Source organism: Triticum aestivum, chromosome 2A, assembly GCF_018294505.1.
Source record: "Triticum aestivum cultivar Chinese Spring chromosome 2A, IWGSC CS RefSeq v2.1, whole genome shotgun sequence".
NCBI lineage: Eukaryota > Viridiplantae > Streptophyta > Magnoliopsida > Poales > Poaceae > Triticum > Triticum aestivum.
In genome coordinates, this window is record NC_057797.1 from 587,577,515 (window position 1) to 587,596,338 (window position 18,824).

Consider the following 18,824-nt stretch of genomic DNA (forward strand, 5'->3'; position numbering starts at 1 on the left):
GTTTGAATAGTTGAAAATGTTCTTACCCAGGTACAGTCTTGAAAGCTGGGATTTGAGTTCCCGTTGACTCGCCAGAGGAGGAATGAGAAGTCCCCTGATAGTTTGAATCAGATGGGTTAAGAGGTTGTCGGAAATAACCCGCCTTGGAATAAAGTATATCAGAAATATGTAAGACCTCTCGGCGGTGTTTGCGAGCTGGCATGTTTGGTAAGCTGGAGGAAGTAATTACACCACCACTATGCCGGGTGGTGCGGCGAGCTTCATGTTGCTGTTTCTTCAAAAGAAAGTTGGGATCCAAGTGAGCTAGAGGATGAGAAAAGCTTACTTTCCGGCTTGTGTGTCAGGTTTTCTCTGATGGCAGAGGTTCTGAGCCGGAAGAAATAGTAATTACCTATGTGTCACCTGCACGGCTGGCTTCCGCATCGTCCTGATAACAATCATTATAAATGAGATGTATAAAAAAAGAGCCAAGGGAGTCAAGTTCTACCTCTAACTCATCATCATCATCATCGTCATCAATGTTTACACCAACGGGTTCGGCGGCCTTCTTCTTGGCAGGTTTCTTGGTGACCTTGGTTTTGGTACAGGCCGGTTTAGCCGGCTTATCTAGTGGTTTCTTCTTCCAAAATGGAGAATCAGCCTCGTAAAGTCAAAAAGGTCATAAGCAGGTATAATTATTAAAAATGCTGATGCATCGAAAGAAGTGCAAACTTACGGCTGGCGGCTTGTTGAAGGTGCTAAAAGGACTAAGTCCTATCTTGCTGCATTCTTTTAAAGGTTCGTTCAGCAATTTTTTGCTGGCTTCATTGATTTTTGCATCAGACAGTTGGATGTTGCAATGGCGCTGGGGATCTTTCACATTGCCAGTATATTCACACATTAAGCCGGGGCGACGGCTTAATGGCAAGATACTCCAGGACACCCAGCACTGCACAAGGTCGATGTCGGTTAAACCATTGGCCATAAGGGCTCTGAGCTTTGAAAATGATGGTGCATATTTGACCCGATCCTTTGCACTGAGTAGTGAGGGGAGTGGATGTGTGCTCCTAAGCCAGTGTTCGCGGTAACCCGGTAAGGGATTTTTGCTGGATGGAGATGTGTCTTGACAATAGAACCAAGTCTGGTTCCAGCCTTTGGGGTGACTTGGCGGCTTAGCATAGGGAAAACTGACGTATTTCCTCTTTTGAATTGAAACCCCACCGAGTTCGGTGTTGGGCCCATCAACAAATTTAGTATGGCTGTTTAAATAGTAGAACTCTCTGAATAAATCAACTGTGGGCTCCTCTTGAAGATAAGCTTCGCAGAACACTTGGAAATTGCAAATGTTGGACACAGAGTTGGGTCTGATATCTTGAGGGTGAAATTGGCGAAAATGAAGCACATCATGGAAGAACTTTGAGCCGGGTGGGCTGAACCCCCGACTCAGGTGATCAGCAAAAACAATCACTTCTCCGTCCTTGGGTTTAGGAGGAAATTCTTCACCAGGGACCCTCCAGTGAATGACTTCTTTTTTGGCTAAGGCGCCAGTTGCAATATAATTGTTCAAGTCTTCCTCGGTAACCCGGGATTGGACCTAGTTACAAGCAGAATATGTCTTAGCCATTATCAATGAGCTGAAAGAAAGATTGTGCCGGTTCAACATTTTATGGTTAAGCCGGTTGACAAGTTACAAGGTGAATAACAATGAAGCATGCATAAGTGGTAAACTGGAAGATGGCATTGAAATTATGAAATGAGCTATTGGCGGCTTAAGAGGGGACTAATGGTACCTGGCGGGTTACGCTTTCTAAAGTTAAGCCGCCCGTACAAATATTGAATTACAGATCTGAGAATAAAAAATTGCTAAGTATTGGAAAAATTGATTTCACAGATGGATGCTATAATTTTGGATCTGCGGCACTTCAAATAATGAAAAATATTTAGATCTAAATTGCAGTACGTGAGTAGTTCATATGTCCAGATTGGTTTTCTTACACAAGGGAGATGGTCTAATAACAGAAATAAGTATCGCAACTACCGCCGCATAGGAGGGGAGCTAAGTTTGAATCAAAGGTAACAAGCTACAGCGAAGAACAAGGATGAACGCCGACGAACTTGTACGAAACCCTAATGGGATCTAGAGGAAAGGGAAGGAGGATAACTCACTAGAGTTGTTGAGCAACGGAGGCGCGGGACCGAACTCTGGACAAATCAGGTAGATGCAACGGCCGTTGTCGAGGCAGTAGTTGAGGTCGAGGATGGTGGCGGAGCTCGGGCGCTGAGACGACGTGAGGAAGAAGAAAGCAATGAAGAGGCAAGGAGGGAAAGTGAAAGGGACCCCTAGCCCTATTTATAAAGCTGGAAAGATAAGTGGCACGCACAGGAATCGAGGAGTTAAAATGGATATGTGACGGCGTGGATGCCTCGATTTTCAGAGGTTCATTAAAAGAGAAGATGTATTAAAGATCTGGGCTTTGTGTAACATTAATGACAGGTGACGTCATGGAGGGTTACCACAATCCTAGGAGATGACGTCACGACGGGTTACAGAGCCTCGCAAGAATAAATGAAGAAGGATTTTTCTAAAGTGTTGAAGATTGACATGAACAAGTTCAAATCAACCTGGGGCATAATGTTGGGGATATAACTATTGGGTATGATCCGCCCAGGAGGGGCCGGGTTATACCAAAGGCGGTTCATCAAGACAAAGCCCATAATATGTTGAAGATGGCGTTTTATGAAGCAGACTTGCTAAGGACCCGAAGCCCAAAGGCGACTTAAGGCCGATAGGTGTAAACCGCTGTATATGTGTGACTTGTATTGTAAGGAAAGGGCAGTTAGTCACCGAGCCGGACACATTGTTTATGAGACGGTCGGGACTCCGTGAGCCGCCAGGCGTCAACCTGTGTATATAAAGGGACAACCCGGCGGTGAGCTAGGGCAAGAAACAACACATAGAGAACTAGGTCAAACGTATTCGCTCCCTGGTAATCGAAACCCAATCAATACCACCTCAAACTGGACGAGGCCTTTACCTTCACCACAAGGGGCCGAACCAGTATAAAGTCCTTGTGTACTTCGTCCCGTTTAACCCCTTTAAGCTAACCTAGTTGCGATGGCTCCACGACTAAGTCCTTCCGCTAGGACATCTACCGTGACAATTCCACGACAAGCATGGAACAATCAAAAATTATAGATACGTTGCAGACATATTAGTGAGTTCACGAGTACATTCAAAGTACTCACCTTGCGTGTCATGCCATATTGCAGGTGATGCCATGATTGATTTCTTGCCGAGGATCCCTAGTTTGCGAGATAGGATGTGTCCCAGGCAGAGTCCTTGCGGAGTAGAGTCCATCACCATCGCCATTGTTCCGCTGCTAGAAGTCATTCCACTGCTACGAGTTGTTCTACTGCTAGCATATGCTACTTCTTGAGCTTGCATTGGTTTTTGATGTCTACTACGCAACTTTATTCTTGTAGACACGTGCTGGGCCTCCAAGCGCAGAGTTTTGTAGGACAGTAGCAATTTTCCCTCAAGTGGATGGCCTAAGGTTTATCAATCCATGAGAGGTGTAGGATGAAGATGGTCTCTCTCAAACGACCCTGCAACCAAATACAAGAAATCTCTTGTGTCCCCAACGCACTCAATACAATGGTAAATTGTATAGGTGCACTAGTTCGGCGAAGAGATGGTGATAAAAGTGTAATATGGATGGTAGAAATATATTTTTATAATCTGAATAAATAAAAACAGCAAGGTAGCAAATAGTAAATGGGCTCAAAACGGTTTTGCAATGCTTAAAAACAAGGCCTAGGGTCCGTACTTTCACTAGCGCAATATCTCAACAGTGCTAACATAGTTGGATCATATGATTATCCCTCAAAGTGCAATAAATAATCACTCCCGAGTTCCTAATAGCGGAGAACAAAAGATAGAAATTATCTGTAGGGTACAAAACCACCTCAAAGATATTTCTTTCCGTTCGATCTATTCAAGAGTTCATACTAAAATAACACAAAGCTATTGTTTCCGTTCAATCTATCCTAGAGTTCGTACTAGACTAACACCAAAGCAAATTCATATTCATAATACTCAATCCACACAAAGAACTACAAGGAGACCCCAAACTTTCTATCAAAGAAAAGATAATAAAAACGTGCATCAACCCCTATGCAAAGATTACCCCAATATCACCACGGGAATCCGCAAGTTGAGTGCCATAACATATATCAAGTGAATCAATAAGACACCCCAATGTCACCTCAAGTATTCATACCGCAAGACATACATCATGTGTTCTCAAATCTGAACATTCAATCCGACATGACAAAACTTCAAAGGGTAAAGATTCAATTCATCACAACAAGAGTATAGAGGGGAGAAACATCATATGATCCAACTATATTAACAAAGCCCATGATATAGATCACGAGAGAGAGAGATTAAACACATAGCTACTGGTACAAACCCTCAGCCCCGAGGGTGGACTACTCCCTCCTCGTCGTGGTGGTCGCAGGGATGATGAAGATGGCCATCGGAGATGATTCCCCCCTCCGGCAGGGTGCCGGAACGGGTCTAGATTTGTTTTTAGTGGCTACGGAGCCCTGCGGCGGCGGAACTTCTGATCTAATTAACCCCGAGGGGTTTCAGAATATTTGGGAATTTATAGTGCAAAGAAGGGGTGCGGGAGGCCATCAAGGTGGGCACAACCCACCTGGGCGCGCCAGGGGGGCCTGCCGCGCCCTGGTGGGTTGTGCCCCCCATGGGGCACCCCCGGGGCGCAGCTCTGGCCCATTGGGTTCCTTCTGGTCCAAAAATCTCCATAAAGTTTCGCGGTGTTTTGACTCCGTTTGATATTGATTTTCTACGGTGTAAAAAACAAGCAAAAAACAGCAACTGGCACTGGGCACTGGGTCAATAGGTTAGTCCCGAAAAATGATTTAAAATTGCTATAAAATGATTGTAAAACATCCAAGAATGATAATATATTAGCATAAATACTTCATATATTATAGATACGTTGGAGACGTACCAGCATCCCCAAGCTTAATTCCTACTCGTCCTCGAGTAGGTAAATGGTAAAAGAAATAATTTATGAAGTGTGAATGCTAGCAAAGTGCATAAGTTTGATCAATGATAATTTCAATCACTTTTCCTAGCATCATAACAGCAATTCTTTCTTATGAAACTTCTCATGTTATCGTGGCAACCAATTCACATGTTAAGGTTCAAACAATGAATTCTCTTGAAACCCAATAACCTATGTTCTTAGTCACCAAGCAATTGTAATTCAACTTATTCAACAGAGTTTAAGTAAGAGCTCCACATACTCAACCATCATATAGTATTCTATGATTTCTAACACTCACCGCATACACATGAGCGAAACATTTGAACTGGACACATAGAAAGACAGGGGCTTATTGTTTTGCCTCCCAACGTATTCACCTCAAGGGTGATGTCAACAATAATAAATCATGCTACCCATATTCAACTAGACATATGTGCCTAGATCTTTCCTCACCACATGATGCTTACCAAAAGATAAAAATAAAAAGGAATGGAGAGAAATACTTTGACTCTTTGCATAAAATTAAATACTGAAAAGTAAAAAACAGGCCCTTCGCAGAGGGAAGCAGAGGTTGCCATGCGCTAATTTGTTTGTATGCTCAATCCCTTAGTGCAAAAGAACGTCATGTTATATTGCCCCTTGTGATAGCAACCTTTATTATGTAGTATGTCGCTTTTATTACTTTACCATCACAAGTTCGTACAACCCTCAATTTTCTCTTACACTAAATGATCTTACAATTTTAGAAGCAATTTTTATTGCCTTATTGCATCGATGACAACTTACTTGAAGGATCTTGCTCAATCCTTAGGTAGGTATGGTGGACTCTTGAAAATAAGATTTGGGTTTAAGGGTTTTTGGATGCACAAGTAGTATCTCTACTTGGTGCGGAATTTTTGGCTAGCAAGGATGGGGGGCAAGCACCACATGTTGAAGGATCTATGACAATATAACTTCTATGTGAATATGAACAAACATAAACCATTGCGTTGTCTTCCTTGTCCAACGTCAACAATTTTGGCATATAATATTTTGATGGGGGCTCAAAATCACAAAAAAAATCCATGATAGTGTATTTATATGTGAAAGTTCTCTTCCTTATACTAATTATTCGTGAATTGCTTGTATGATTAATATTGTGATTGTTAAGCCTTAAAAGATTTCACTTTCTAAACCCAATGTGAAGCTACCACTAGGCATGATATGATTTCAACTTCATGACATTCAATCTATTCAACAATTTACTCATAGGATATAAGTGAAGCACAAGAGTAAATGACATAGAAAAGAGATTCGTTGACGGGATGTGAATGCCGCTTACTTAGCCTCCCTGGCAACTATTTGAGGACTCTATTTTATTTAAAAAAATTCAGATCTAAGTATTTTATTAAAAAATCAAGCAAAAAATAAATAAAATGACATTCCAACAATAGCACAACTCAGGTGAAGAAGCAAAAACTTAGGCTCAATCGATACTAACCGGTAATTGTTGAAGAAGAAAGGTGGGATGCCTACCGGGGCATCCCCAAACTTAGATGCTTGAGACTTCTTGAAATATTATCTTGGGGTGCCTTGGGCATCCCCAAGCTTGAGCTTTTATGTCTCCTTAATTCCTCTCATATCGCGGTTTTCCTAAATCTCAAAAACTTCATCCACACAAAACTCAACAAGAACTCGTGAGATAAGTTAGTATAAACCAATGCAAAAACCTTATCATTATCTACTGTAGCAAATCACTAAAATTATTATTCAACATTGCATACTAAATGCCTCTGCATATTTAATACTCCTATACGCAAATAGAATCATTAAACAAGCAAACATATGCAAACAATGCAAACATAACAACAATCTGCCAAAACAGTACAGTCTGTAAAGAATGCAAGAGTATAAATACTTCCCTCACTCCAAAATTATGAAACTTTACCACACTATATAAAATTTATCAGAGCTAAATTTTCAAAAAGTTTTAACATTTTATCACATTCTGACTTTTCTAGGGAATTTTTGCAACAGCGGTAAACTTTCTGTTTTCATACAGCAACATGTATACTTGCAAAATAAGCATAGTAAAGGCTATACATGCCACTTTTATTGAAATAAAAGATGCAAAACATTATTCTAAATAAAAGCAAGCAAATCCTAACAAAATAAATTGACGCTCCAAGCAAAACACATATCATGTGACAAATGAAAACATAGCTCTAAGTGAGGTTACTGATAATGTTGAAGACGAAAGAGGGGATGACTTCCGGGGCATCCCCAAGCTAATTTGCTTGGATATTCCTTGAATATTTCCTTGGGGGTGCCTCTGGCATCCCCAAGCTTAGGGTCTTGTCACTCCTTATTCTCCTCATATCGACATCTCACCCAAAACTTGAAAACTTCAATCACACAAAACTTAACGGAACTTGGTGAGATAGGTTAGTATGATAAAGAGCAAACCATTTCACTTTGGTACTGTCAAAGACAAGGTTCATAATTGTTTACACACAATTCCTACTGTATCATATCATTTCTACAATTTATATTAAGCAATATAAGCCGTAGAAACTAGAAAACAAGCAAACTATGCATTGAAAACATAATCTGTCAAAAACGGAACAGTCTGTAGTAATCTGTACTCAAACCATACTTATACTACTCCAAAAATTCTGAAAAATTAGGACCACGTGAGAAATTTGTATATTAATATTCTTCAAAAGGAATCAAATCAATAGAACTCTTTTGTTAAAAACTAGAATTTTTTTCGTGTGCGCAAAAGGTTATGTTTTTCAGCAAGATCAAAGTAACTATCACCCAACAAGATCCTAAAGGCTTTACTTGGCACTTTATTGAAACAAAATCAACAAAACATGATTACTACAGTAGCATAATCATGTGAACACACAAAAACAGTAGGTAAAAGTGTTGGGTTGTCTCCCAACAAGCGATTCTATTTTATGCCTTTTAAGCTAGGCATGATGATTTCGATGATGCTCGCATAAAAGATAAGAAACGAAACATGAAGAGAGCATCATGAAGCATATGACTAGAAAATTTAGGTATAACCCACTTCCTATGCATAGGGATTTTGTGAGCTAACAACTTATGGGAACAAGAATCAACTAGCATAGGAAGGCAAAACAAGTGTAACTTCAAAACAATCAACACATAGAGAAGAAACTTAATATTATTGAGATATGTAAGGGCATAAGTTCCTTTCTCATAATAATTTTCAGATGCATCATGAATTGATTCAACAATATAATTATCACATACAACACTCTTTTCATGATGCACAAGCGTAAAAGATGTATCACTCTTTATGGCATACATATCATCATAATAATCATCATAGATAGCAACCTTATTGTCATAGTCAATTGGAACCTCGTCCAAAATAGTGGATGTATCACTAAATAAAGTCATGACCACTCCAAACCCACTTTCATCAATGTAATCATCATAAATAGGAGGCATGTTATCATCATAATAAATTTTATTATCGAAAGTAAAAGGAATAAAATGATCATATTCATTAAGCAAAGCATCCCCAAGCTTAGGACAAGCATTTTTCCAGCAAATAAATCTTCAAACATATCATACTCATCAAACATAGCATCCCCAAGCTTGTGGTTTTGCATATCATCACAATCATTCTTATGAATAGCATGAATGGCACAAATAGTATAGCAAACATTATTACCATATTCCTCCAAGCAAGTGCTAAAAGGATTTCCAAGATTATAAGAAGTGTCAATATATTCCCAATCATAATCATCACAACAAGAAGTAGGCATAAGAAAATCATCATCTAGTGCATCATCTTCCACAATTATTTTTGATTCATTTTCTTGAGGCACAACAATAGTAGGAGCAACATTATTTGGGAGAGGTACCTTTTTACCTCTCTTATTTATTCTTTTCTTCTTCTTCACCACACCATGTGTGGGTTTAATTAATTCTTTCAAGCTTCTTGTTGAAGAGATTGATTGGATAGGAAGCTCCTCCTCGTTACCTGATTCATCATAATAAACACTAGGAGGGTATTGAGAAATATTTTCCCTTTCATTAGTACTCTCTTCATATTCTATTTGTTTTCTTGTCTTTAGATAGTTGGCAATATAAGGATTCTCAATGCAATTTACGGCACAAAACATATAAATTTCCTCTAGATCAAAATCAAGAAATCTCTCGGGATTTGGAAAACCCTTAGTTATAAGTTTCATTTCTTCATACCCCAAAAGAATACTAAGCTCTTTATGATGCTCAAGGGAAATCAAGTTATCACAATTTTTGGACACGATTTGATCATGAAACAATTTGCATTGGAGATTTAAATGACCACGTTCATTACAAAGTTCACAAGGATGGCAAAAAAATTACATCTTTCAGCACAATCATCTAGCCTCTCTTGCAACTTTTTTGTTTCTAAGTATTTATGCTTCTTACAAAATCTATCTTCCCTTTTTGGTGTGCAAAGGCACTCCCAATTCACTCTGCAAAAAGTGACATGCTTATAAGAAACATTTTTGTCATGACTTGTGCAATCATCATTAGCATTTTGGATATTCAAAGAATTCACACTAAGAACATTGCAATCATGCTCATCATTCAAATATTTTGTGCCAAGCATTTTATTGACTTCTTCTAACAATTGAGCACAATTTTCCGAACCATCATTTTCAAGAAAGACATTATAAAGATGATCAATAATATGATGCAACCTAAACTCCATTTTTTGTAGTTTTGTTTTATAGATCAAACTAGTGATAAAACAAGAAACTAAAAGATTTAATTGCAAGATCTAAAGATATACCTTCAAGCATTCACCTCCCCGGCAACGGTGCCAGAAAAGAGCGTGATGTCTACTACGCAACTTTATTCTTGTAGACACGTGTTGGGCCTCCAAGCGCAGAGTTTTGTAGGACAGTAGCAATTTTCCCTCAAGTGGATGACCTAAGGTTTTATTAATCCGTGAGAGGTGTAGGATGGAGATGGTCTCTCTCAAATGACCCTGCAACCAAATACAAGAAATCTCTTGTGTCCCCAACACACCCAATATAATGGAAAATTGTATAGGTGCACTAGTTCGGCGAAGAGATGGTGATAAAAGTGTAATATGGATGGTAGAAGTATATTTTTATAATCTGAATAAATAAAAACAACACGGTATCAAATAGTAAACGGGCTCAAAAACGGTTTTGCAATACTTAAAAACAAGGCCTAGGGTCCGTACTTTCACTAGTGCAATCTCTCAACAATGCTAACATAGTTGGATCATATGATTATCCCTCGAAGTGCAATAAAGAATCACTCCCGAGTTCCTAATAGCAGAGAACAAAATATAGAAATTGTCTGTTTCGTACAAAACCACCTCAAAGCTATTCTTTCTGTTCGATCTATTCAAGAGTTCGTACTAAAATAACACAAAGCTATTGTTTCCGTTCGATCTATCCTAGAGTTCGTACTAGAATAACACCAAAGCAAATTCATATTCATAATACTCAATCCACACAAAGAACTACAAGGAGCCCCCAAACTTTCTATCAGAGAAAAGATAATAAAAACTTGCATCAACCCCTATGCAAAGATTACCCCAATATCACCGCGGGAATCTGCAAGTTGAGTGCCATAACATATATCAAGTGAATCAATAAGATACCCCAATGTCGCCTCAAGTATTCATACCGCAAGACATACATCATGTGTTCTCAAATCTGAACATTCAATCCGACATGACAAAACTTCAAAGGGTAAAGATTCAATTCATCACAATAAGAGTATAGAGGGGAGAAACATCATATGATACGACTATATTAACAAAGCACATGATATAGATCACGAGAGAGAGACACTAAACACATAGCTACTGGTACAAACCCTCAGCCCCGAGGGTGGATTACTCCCTCCTCATCGTGGTGGTCGCCAGGATGATCAAGATGGCCACCGGAAATGATTCCCCCCTCCGGCAGGGTGCCGAAATGAGTCTAGATTGGTTTTCGATGTCTACGGAGCCATGCGGCTCTGGAACTTCTGATCTAGGTTAACCCCGAGGGGTTTCAGAATATTTGGGAATTTATAGTGCAAAGAAGGGGTGCGGGAGGCCACCGAGGTGGGCACAACCCACCTGGGCACGCTAGGGGCCCTGGCGTGCCCTGGTGGATTGTGCCCCCCTCGGGGCACCCTCCAGGTGCAGCTCTGGTTCATTGGGTTCCTTTTGGTCCAAAAAAATCTCCGTAAAGTTTCACGGTGTTTGGACTCCGTTGATATTGATTTTCTGCGATGTAAAAAACAAGCAAAAAACAGCAACTGGCATATAGCAGGCAGTAAGCATTGGGGTTTCGGGGGATTTTGCCGAGTCGAGCAGGAAGATTGCGCGGTGTTGTGAGTTTTCAAAGTAATAAGAACCATCGTCACACCTCCTTGCACGTGCGTGCGAGTAGTCTCTAGCGTCGTCACTCTTAATTTCACTAAGGGTCGGTTTGCCACCCGCAACTTCTGCTTCTTTGTCCTCATGGTCCATATCGACTTCATGCCATAGTATCCCGCCACACCAATTGATGAATGATATTTTTATACCCATTCCCCCTTGTTTAAACTAAGATATTTCATTTAATAAGAGATATCCCATATTGCTACTCATGACTAATAAATGCAAAGGATTTCACAAATCCTGTCTTTTGATTATGCTAGGCACACTCTAAATGACGCACAAAAGAATTATGCTAGGCTTTGATGGTTGGATCCGGTGGCGACGACGCTTGAGTGTTGCTCCTTTCTTGAAGGCACTGTTGTTGAAGACCCTTGTCATCCATGTGGTGTCATGAGATGGTTGATGTGGATATGGTTATTGTTGTTATTCGCTGACTGCAGATCTAATCGCTTTGATTTTCTTCTTATTTTGTAGCCTACATGTAGATTTGGTCTTATACGACTTTGCTATTTGCTGACGTATTTTTATGTGTGTGCATTCATGTTAGTTGTGTGCATTCTACCTATACAAAGACCGAATGTGTACTCATTGTGTTTTTATCCTCTCGATGCTTTATTTTGAGTCAATAAAATCCACCATTTATGAGAAAAAAATCCGGAAAATTTCAGTTTTAACTGGACACCTAACCAGAAATCCTCGGCTAATCGGCTAGTTGATCTTGGAAATTTCAGTCTTGACTCCTGTTTTCATATTGCACTAACCGATTTTAGAACATCGAAATTCACTAAACGCAATTTCGATTTTCATATATTGCACTAAGAGCATATATAATTAGACCCACATCTACCCCAAACGTCCGGTCGGGCTGCCCGTGTTGGGGAACGCAATAATTTCAAAATATTTCCTACTCACACACAAGATCATGGTGATGCATAGCAATGAGAGGGAAGAGTATCGTCTATGTACCCTTGTAGATCGTAAGCAGAAGCGTTATGACAACGCGGTTGATGTAGTCGTACGTCTTCACGATCGACCGATCTAGTACCGAAAATACGACACCTCCGTAATCTGCACTCGTTCAGCTCGGTGACGTCCCGCGAACTCACGATCCAGTAGAGCTTCGAGGGAGAGTTTCATTAGCACGACGACGTGATGATGGTGATGATGTTGCTACCGGAACAGGGCTTCGCCTAAGCACCGCTATGATATTACCGAGGTGGATTATGGTGGAGGCGGGCACCGCACACGACTAAAAGATCAATGATCAACTTGTGTGTCTATGGGGTGCCCCCCTCCCCCGTATATAAAGGAGTGGACGAGGGGAAGGGTCGGCCCTCTCTATGGCACGCCCTAGGGGAGTCCTACTCCCACCGGGAGTAGGATTCCCCCCTTCCATGTAGTAGGAGTAGGAGAGAAGGAAGGGGAGGAGAGGAGAAAGGAAAGGGGGGCTCCCCAATTTGGATTGGGCTAGGGGGCGCGCCTCCCACCTTTTTCTTCCCTCTCCTCTTTTCCACTAAGGCCCAATAAGGCCCATATACTCCCTGGGGGGTTCCGGTAACCTCCCGGTACTCTGGAAAATGCCCGAACTCATCCAAAACCATTACGATGTCCAAACATAGGCATCCAATATATCGATGTTTATGTCTCAACCATTTCGAGACTCCTCGTCATGTCCGTGATCATATCCGGGACTCTAAACTACCTTCGGTACATCAAAACACATAAACTCGTAATACCGATCGTCACCAAACATTAAGCATGCGGACCCTACGGGTTTGAGAACTATGTAGACATGACCGAGACATGTCTCCGGTCAATAACCAATAGCGGAACCTGGATGCTCATATTGGTTCCTACATATTCTACGAAGATCTTTATCGGTCAAACTGCATAACGATATACGTTGTTCCCTTTGTCATCGGTATGTTACTTGCCCCAGATTCGATCATCGGTATCCCAATACCTAGTTCAATCTCGTTACCGCAAGTCTCTTTACTCGTTCCATAATGCTACATCCCGTAACTAACTCATTAGCTACATTCCTTGCAAGGCTTATAGTGATGTATATTACCGAGAGAGCCCAGAGATACCTCTCCGACAATCGGAGTGACAAATCCTAATCTTGATCCATGCCAACTCAACAAATACCATCGGAGACACCTATAGAGCACCTTTATAATCACCTAGTTATGTTGTGACGTTTGGTAGCACACAAAGTGTTCCTCCGGTATTCGGGAGTTGCATGATCGCATAGTCATAGGAACATGTATAGTTATGGAGAAAGCAATAGCAACAAACTAAACGATCCTCGTGCTAAGCTAACGGATGGGTCAAGTCAATCACATCATTCTCTAATGATGTGATCCCGTTAATCAAATGACAACTCTTGATAACCCACAAGTATAGGAGATCAATTGTAGCCTCTTTCGATAAGTAAGAGTGTCGAACCCAACGACGAGCTAAAGGCAGAACAAATATTCCCTCAAGTTCTATCGACCACCGATACAACTCTACGCACGCTTGATGTTCGCTTTACCTAGAACAAGTATGAAACTAGAAGTACTTTGTAGGTGTTTTTGGATAGGTTTGCAAGATAATAAAGAGAACGTAAATAAAAAGTAGGGGCTGTTTAGATAAAGACACAACTAAGTTAGTTTTAGTAAAGAGCTTTTTGTTACGAGAAAGTTATTTGTCCCTAGGCAATCGATAACTAAACCGGTAATCATTATTGCAATTTTATATGAGGGAGAGGCATAAGCTAACATACTTTCTCTACTTGGATCATATGCACTTATGATTGGAACTCTAGCAAGCATCCGCAACTACTAAAGATCATTAAGGTAAAACTCAACCATAGCATTAAAGCATCAAGTCCTCTTTATCCCATACGCAACAACCCCCTTACTCGGGTTCGTGTTTCAGTCACTCACGCAACCCACTATAAGCGAATCATGAACGTATTGCAACACCCTACAGCAGGGATCCCTCACGCTTGCGCGACACGGAGAGCACCATAGGACAACACCAATAATAAAACATGCAACTCAAACCAATCTTGATCATCAAATAGCCCATAGGACAAAACGGATCTACTCAAACATCATAGGATAGCCATACATCATTGGGAAATAATATATAGCGTTGAGCACCATGTTTAAGTAGAGATTACAGCAGGTAAGAGAGAGGTTACAGCCGGAAGAGAAGGGGAGAGGGGGGCCCTTCGTCTTCTTCTTCATTGACCTCCTCCCTAGATGGGAGAAGGGTTTCCCCTCTGGTCCTTGGCCTCCATGGCGTGGGAGGGGCGAGAGCCCCTCCGAGATTGGATTCGTCTCTCTGTCTCTCTTTGTTTCTGTGTTCTCAGATTCTACCCTTTCACCGTTTCTTATATTCTCGGAGATCCGTAACTCCGATTGGGCTAAAATTTTAACACGATCTCTATCCGGATATTAGCTTTCTTGCGGCGAAAGAAGGGCACCAACCGCCTTACGGGGTGGCCACGAGGGTCAGGGGCGCGCCCCCTGCCTCGTGCCTCCCTCAGGCACCGTCTCGCGTGGATTTTTCTTCCCAAAAATCATATATATTCCAAAAAAATCTCCGTCAGTTTTTATCCCATTTGGACTCCGTTTGATATGGATATTCTGCGAAACAAAAAAACATGCAATAAACAGGAACTGGCACTGGGCACTGGATCAATATGTTAATCCCAGAAATAGTATAAAAATTTGCCAAAAGTATATGAAAGTTGTAGAATATTGGCATGGAACAATCAAGAATTATAGATACGACGGAGACGTATCAGCATCCCCAATCTTAATTCCTGCTCGTCCTCGAGTAGGTAAATGATAAAAAAGATAATTTTTGATGTGGAATGCTACCTAGCATAATCTTGATCACATATCTAATCATGGCATGAATATTAAGATACGAGTGATTCAAAGCAATAGTCTATCATTTGGCATAAAAACAATAATACTTCAAGCCTACTAATAAAGCAATCATGTCTTTTCAAAATAACATGGCCAAAGAAAGTTATCCCTACAAAATCATATAGTCTGGCTATGCTCCATCTTCACCACACAAAATATTCACATCATGCACAACCCCGATGACAAGCCAAGCAATTGTTTCATACTTTTGATGTTCTCAAACCTTTTCAACTTTCACGCAATACATGAGCGTGAGCCATGGACATAGCACTATAGGTGGAATAGAATGGTGGTTGTGGAGAAGACAAAAAGGAGAATATAGTCTCACATCAACTAGGCATATCAACGGGCTATGGAGATGCCCATCAATAGATATCAATGTGAGTGAGTAGGGATTGCCATGCAATGGATGCACTAAGAGCTATAAGTGTATGAAAGCTCAGACTGAAACTAAGTGGTGTGCATCCAACTTGCTTGCTCATGAAGACCTCGGGCGTTTGAGGAAGCCCATCATCGGAATATACAAGCCAAGTTCTATAATGAAAGATTCCCACTAGTATATGAAAGTGATAACTCAAGAGTCTCTCTATATGAAGAACATGGTGCTACTCTGAAGCACAAGTGTGGTAAAAGGATAGTAACATTGCCTCTTCTCTCTTTTTCTCTCATTTTTTGGGCCTTCTCTTTTTTTGGCCTTTCTCCTTCTTCTTTTATTTTTTTATTTTTATTTTATTTTTTCGTCCGGAGTCTCATCCCGACTTGTGGGGGAATCATAGTCTCCATCATCCTTTCCTCCCTGGGGCAATGCTCTAATAATGATGATCATCACACTTTTATTTACTTACAACTCGATACTAGAACAAAGATATGACTCTATATGAATGCCTTCGGCAGTGTACCGGGATGTGCAATGATCTAGCGTAGCAATGACATCAAAAAATGGATAAGCCATGAACACATCATGCTAGCTATCTTATAACCATGCAAAGCAATATGACAATGAATGTTCAAGTCATGTATATGATGATGATGGAAGTTGCATGGCAATATATCTCGGAATGGCTATGGAAATGCCATAATAGGTAGGTATGGTGGTTGTTTTGAGGAAGGTATATGGTGGGTTTAAGGTACCGGCGAAAGTTGCGCGATACTAGAGAGGCTAGCAATGGTGGAAGGGTGAGAGTGTGTATAAGCCATGGACTCAACATTAGTCATAAAGAACTCACATACTTATTGCAAAAATCTATTAGTAATTGAAACAAAGTACTACGCGCATGCTCCTAGGGGGATAGATTGGTAGGAAAAGACCATCGCTCGCCCCCGACCGCCACTCGTAAGGAAGACAATCAATAAATAAATCATGCTCCGACTTCATCACATAACAGTCATGCATGCGACGGGAATCACAAACTTCAACACAAGTATTTCTACAATCCACAACTACCCACTAGAATGACTCTAATATCACCATCTTTATATCGCAAAACTATTGCAAGGAATCAAACATATCATATTCAGTGATCTACAAGTTTTATGTACGATTTTATGACTAACCATGTGAATGACCAGTTCCTGTCATCTCTCTAAATAGATATAAGTGAAGCAAGAGAGTTTAATTCTTTCTACAAAAGATATGCCCACTCTCTAACAAATATAAGTGAAGCAAAAGAGCATTCTACAAATGGTGGTTTTCTATCTAAAGAGAAACAAGCAATCCAAGCTTCAAATGATATAAGTGAAGCACATGAAGCATTCTATAAAGCCATACTCAAAAGATATAAGTGAAGTGCATAGAGCATTCTATAAATCAACCAAGGACTATCTCATACCGGCATGGTGCATAAAAGAAAAATGAAAACTAAATGAAAAGACGCTCCAAGATTGCACATATCGCATGAACGGAACGATTCCAAAAACATACCGATACTTGTTGAAGAAAGAGGGGATGCCTTCCGGGGCATCCCCAAGCTTAGACGCTTGAGTCTCCTTGAATATTTACTTGGGGTGCCTCGGGAATCCCCAGGCTTGAGCTCTTGCCTCTCTTCCTTCTTCTCACATCGAGACCTTCTCGATCATCGAACACTTCATCCACACAAAACTTCAACAGAAAACTCAGTAAGATCCGTTAGTATAATAAAGCAAATCACTACTCTAAGTACTGTTACAAACCAATTCATATTTAGTTTTGGCATTTTTTCTACTGTAGTATAACTTTTTCATGGCTTAATCCACTGATATAAATCGATAGTTTCATCAAAACGAGCAAACTATGCATCAAAAACAGAATCTGTCTAAAACAGAACAGTCTGTAATAATCTGAACATTCACCATACTTATGATACTTAAAAAATTCTTCCAAAATTAGGAAAAATAAACAATTTGCATATAAATACAGTGCAAAAGGAATCATAACCATTTGACGTTCCAATAAAAAAAAGTAAAATCACGCACTACAACCAAAGTTTCTGTCCTACATCGTACAAACCAACAAGCTTTGTAAACATCCTAAAGGCAAACCTTGGCACATCATTTTTATAATACAATGGAATTTTACAAGGGGATAATTATTTTTATTGAAAAGTTTCTGTAATCAAGATTCACAAAGTTTCTGTGAGCATGAACAAAGTTCAAGGCTAGCTCCCACTTCAACAATGCTCGTCTTTCTCACTTTCGCTTTCCTTTTTGAAAAAGTTTTGGGTTCCCCTCTTTATTTTTGTTGTTTTTAAACTATATAAAAGCACTCAACAAAAGTAAATGACTCTCTAAGACTTCCGGGTTGTCTCCCTGGCAGCGCTTTCTTTAAAGCCATTAAGCTAGGCATATAGTGCTTAAGTAATGAATCCACCCGGATCCCAAGGTATATCAAAGCCAATTTTAATTAACAATGATTTGTAATTTAGTAGTGAGCACAAAGTAACATATATCATGCAACAACAAAGTCTAACTCTCTTCCTACGCATCGGCATGTCATAAAAGAACAATTCATGCCCACAAAATAAAGGCCAATGCATAGTATAAACAGTTTCTTGCAATTTTAACATGTGGGAAACATAGAGAGGTGGAGATATAGTTCCTCTCTCATAATAATTGCAAGTAGGAGCAGCAAGCACATGCATATTATATCTATCAAAATCATCATGTGTAGTAGTAAAAGACAACCCATCAATATAATCCTTAATAAGCACAAACTTCTCCGAGATAGTGTAGTTTGGAGAATTCAAAAGGATAATAGGACTATCATGTGTGGGTGCAATAGCAACAATTTTATGTTTAACATAAGGAACCATAGCAAGTTCATCTCCATAAGCATGATTCATATTGGCATCTTGGCCGCAAGCATAGCAAGCATCATCAAAAAGGGATATTTCAAAATAATCAACGGGATCATAGCAATTATCATAGCATTCATCATTCGGTAAGCACGAA